The sequence below is a fragment of the Herpailurus yagouaroundi genome, unplaced genomic scaffold, assembly GCF_014898765.1.
Source record: "Herpailurus yagouaroundi ecotype Mexico unplaced genomic scaffold, PumYag 221, whole genome shotgun sequence".
NCBI lineage: Eukaryota > Metazoa > Chordata > Mammalia > Carnivora > Felidae > Herpailurus > Herpailurus yagouaroundi.
The window spans coordinates 3,321,211-3,326,018 of record NW_024412452.1 but is presented as its reverse complement, the minus strand read 5'-3'; the positions used below and the strand labels follow the sequence as shown (position 1 = coordinate 3,326,018).

The 4,808-nt window shown below is 35.2% G+C and overlaps 1 long non-coding RNA gene across 1 annotated transcript in view; it reads left to right on the top strand.

Annotated features, from left to right (window-relative positions):
* Nucleotides 1-1,064: 1,064 nt before the first annotated feature.
* Nucleotides 1,065-4,808, top strand: part of LOC121019119 (uncharacterized) — a 10,475-nt gene continuing 6,731 nt past the window's right edge. The window contains exons 1-2 of the long non-coding RNA XR_005785468.1: nucleotides 1,065-1,134; nucleotides 2,888-2,969. This is a non-coding gene — a long non-coding RNA (uncharacterized LOC121019119). The remainder of the gene's footprint in view (nucleotides 1,135-2,887; nucleotides 2,970-4,808) is intronic.

Below are 4,808 nucleotides of genomic sequence, written 5' to 3'. Positions count from 1 at the left end.
AAGCTGTCGCTAGTTCTCTATACTAAATGCGGTCACAGAGACACCCCTTAGGTTAGCTTTGCAGCTTTTTCACAGTTATAATTAAGATATTGACTTCTTAAAAACTTTACTAAAATTATCCAAAATATTAAAAATACCTCAGGTCTGGTTTTCTTTAAATACTCTCCTTTAATGTGAAGATAGCCCTCAAAACAGTGGTTGCAAACTAGTGATGCAGCATGCAGATGTATTTGCTAGGCTCACACAATGTTTAAAAACATGATTAGTTACTAATATGTGAATAATTAAAAATTTAACTGCAAAAAAATTTCCTCTCCTAAAATTCAGAAGGTCTGACACATCTAGAATCTACTTTCCTGGATGACAATAATTAACGAGAAACATGTGGCCTCTGCACCATTTTAAATGGAACATTTATAAAATACATTTCTCATTTACCACTACTCCTGGCTGGTTTTATGTCTGACTTTCTTGTCACATTTGCATTGCCTCCATGTCTTTTGCGGGCATTTGAATAGCCAATTCGGCCTGGGAGGTTTATATCTGAAATCATTATCTACCCCTAACCCCCAAACCAGTGCTCCTCATTTTAATGTATATATGGATCCTGAGGAATCTTGTTAAAATGCAGATTTTTATTCAGTACATAGAGGTGTTGGGTTCCGAGAGTTTGGACTTCTAACATGCTCCTAGGTGATATGCTGAAGCTGTTGAAACATGAGCCACACATTAAATAGGAAGGCAGAGCTACATGTATCTAGGTGAAAACGAGATTCATGTGGAATTGCTCAATAGAATCAGGTTGATCCTACTATGAGGCAAAATAATGAGATTGGGTCTGCGGCCTCGTGTCCTGACTCAGGGAGATAGATTTGAAGAATTCTCTGGAATAAGGTACTCTGAGCTATGCGAATGGAACGCAAAAGTGAGTAGTACTGAAGGAAGGAGTGTCCTTAGGTACTAATGGTAGACTTGGCCTAGATCACAGGCATATATTCTGTCTTGACAATGGATTGACAGCACTAAGAGTTCTGGACTTTTAGGGAGAGTTCTAGAATGCATGGCACAGGTCGCAGAATATGGTAAATTGTGCCCTAAATGGTATAAGGCTCCATTGATAGAGAAATAGAGAAGGTATATAAATGTATTTTCTGTTTATCTGATTAATTGTGTTATAATTTAGAGAGCAGACAGAGTAATTATTAGGTATCTAATTGTTGTATGATTATTTCTAAATAATACTGAGTTTAGTCAGCAGCAGTACTGTTTACTACCATGTATTGAGTTACTGTCATGAAGGATCATGATGTTCTTGGTGATTACCTCTATATGTTGTGTCATGGATGGAGTATGTGTGTGTTGGGGGGAGGTTTGAAAAATTAGTGACTCACAGTATCATTCCCTTTTCTCAGTCTCTCTACCTCATTTCTTTCTTGCCTAAACTGACTTACATAAGAAACAGATGAAAAATAACACATGCAAAATGTGGTAGACAGAAAAGGAGAGGGGGAAATAAGGCAGAACACATGCCTGAATTTAGTTTGTGGAAAAACAGTGAAGAGAAATTATGGGGAGGGTTGTCAATATAAAATCAACTATTAATTATGTTTTGAAGAATAATCACTGCTCCTAACTTTGCTCTTCAGAGGAATTCAGAAGACATAATATAGTTATTCAAGGCTTTGAAGTTAGAACAACTTTTCTTCATATTATAACTAAGACATTATAGAACTTAAAGGAAGCAAAATCCAGTATAATTTTATTAATTAAATACCTAAAAAATATTCTTACATATTGTGAATGCAAAATATATTTATTAATTAGCCATTGATTTAAGTTAACATTTTTTTATAACTGATAGGTTTATGTAATGACTAATTTTTTGCATGCAACTTAGGATATTTGTGTTAAAGTTAAAAAATGAAATTATTTTTTTAAATTTTTTTTAAATTTTTTTTAATGTTTTTTTATTTATTTTTGAGACAGAGAGAGACAGAGCATGAATGGGGGAGGGGCAGAGAGAGAGGGAGACACAGAATCGGAAGCAGGCTCCAGGCTCTGAGCCATCAGCCCAGAGCCTGACGCGGGGCTCGAACTCACGAACCGTGAGATCGTGACCTGAGCCGAAGTCGGACGCTCAACTGACTGAGCCACCCAGGCGCCCCAAAAAATGAAATTATTTTTAAATGTGGAGACCCTCAGTCCAGGGATAGGCATGGTGTATATACCATCACAAAGGATTTCTCGATTCCATATGTCTGATGTTAATATACTGATCTCAAAACCACACCATAGAATTTAGGAGTTGGTTAAATTTTATGTTATATATATGTACATATATCTATATACATATATGTATATAGATATATATGTATATATCTATATACATATATGTATATACATATATACATATATACTACTTCATATTGGAAATATCTCTAGATAATTTATAATTATAAAACTGATTCATAAATATACTACAAATGTAGAAAATGACCCAGTGCTGAAACACAAAAAGATTAACAAGATGAAAAATATTTTTGATTTTAATATACAGATTCTAGACAAATCAAGTAGTAGGTCTTATTGATAACAAGAAACAAGTGAGTATTTAGGACAAGTGAAGACACACAAATGCACACACACACAGTTTTTTGAATAAGATCTAGAAAGTAAAATAACATTTGCAGTTCATTATTAAACTTTTATCCAAAATGTCCTCCTTTAGAGACTTATGAGCAGAAGTCACAGAAACATTTTTAAAAAGTTAATAATAGCTAGAATATCTAAAGGGGTATTCACTGTTCCACCTGCACTGTCTCATCCTTACAAGTCTTAACTATGTGAACACATAATCTGTGTTTCTTTCTCCTTAACTGACTGACAGATTTTGTTTTGAAGAATCCATAGTGAGATACTTCCAGGGAAGTGTGAACAACTTTGCAAGAAATAAATAGAGGAGAACTTGAGTAAGTGTCACAGGTAATTAAATCATTAGCCAAGTTTAAAGAATCTCATCCAGGGCAGAAATTTTAGTCATGGCTTCTTTATTGTGGTGGAAGTTAATTGTGCCACTAGTAAAATGTCTGTAAGGGAGTTTCTAATGGTTCCTTGCCCAGCTCCAATCTCAAAATAGTTCATTTGTTTGTGTGCAGGAGCATGTAGAAAAGAAACATCAAAAACTTTACAGCTTATAAATAAATTCAAATTAAATGGATTATCTCCTTTTTAAGCTTTTACTACGTATTTTAAATTAAAAGAACGTTATGAGGTAGGAGAGAAACGTGAAAATGTATGAGAAGTATATTGTTCTTGGTCACTTCTTTTGGAGAAGGCTTCCCAGTGATTTTTCCATAATATTCAAGCTCTTTGAGATGGCTTTTACAGAATCTCTCCTACAAAAGACAGCCAAGGTTCCCATCATTGCCATTTACTCAAGGATCATTTATTTTCCATCTTGTCTACTGTCTCCATTTCAATGTTATCACTGTTGAGTAAATTGTCCAAAAGCAACAATCTGTCATTCACCAAAAACAACTTCAACCCTCTCAGACATTTAGAGGGAATATATCTGGAGCACTATGGAATATAATTTGCAAAATGACATCGTGGCATCCTGAAATCTTTTGTTCACTTCACATGATAGGTCATTTCTCTGAAAGTAGTTATGTCATCACTGCATTGTGGCAGAGTTCCAAGAGCAGATCCTTATAGCTAGTTGAGGTCACTTGGCAAACCTGCTGACAATTCCTGGCCATGGTGACATTCATCCCAGTGACGAAGTAAATATTCATTTGGAAACACAGACATTGAGCCCTACTGGCTAGGATATATTAAAAGAGTGCAAGTACCCATATAGAGTTCTACGATAAGATGAAATTTAATTTTTCCATATCCAAATAAATGACCATGGAACAATCATATAAATACTGAATGAATGATTGATTCATTAAATCATTTATTCCCTCAACCAAATTTATGGAGTGCCTTCTACACCACTGCATCAGATACAAAGGGAGAAGGTCAATGAATTAGTATCAAACAAATATCTTGCCTGTAAAGAGTTATGTAAGAAATGTGGAGGGATATTTAGCAAGAAATAGAAAACAATTTCTAAGAAACTATTTAAATATAGATCAGGGAGGTGTGGTCTGGGCACCTTTTTCATTCCTGAATCATCTTGTGATCTCAAAGGTAACTATGCAAAGGCACCACACGTCACAGAATCCCCAGTGGTGGACATCTGTTACCTCTTGGTAGGGCTCCCTAAAAGGGGAATCTGGAGTCTTTCAGGAAGTGGATCTGTCCACAAAAGCACGGGATGTCTCCCTGGGGAATGGAGGCCAAGACTTTTTATTTTACCACTATGTCCATGAAGAGGTTTGCTGTCAGAGCAGACCCTATGTCAGTGAGAAACATGCGTATTTTGTGTAGTTGTTTGCTGCTTCCTTTCCCGATTTTCCCCTATGATTAAGGAATAAAATTTCACAATAAAATCAATATTTCAATCATAAAAAAACACCACAAACTTCCTCTATGACTGATCAAACTTGATAAATCCAGCCCCATCAACCCAATACCCACTGCAGACTTGCCTTCCTTGCACTACTGGGCCCCATACTCTCCTCCTCTGATGAAATTCACATTCTAAATTGCTCAACCATTTAAAATTAATTAAGGAAGGCAAACTTGATTTGAAAGTATTTCAGTGGCCCACTAGTAAGCCCGCTCTTTTTATCTTAAGACATATCAACAATTCTGGAATGGATTTTTTTCTTTTTCTTTTTTTTTTTTTTTTTTTTTTTTTT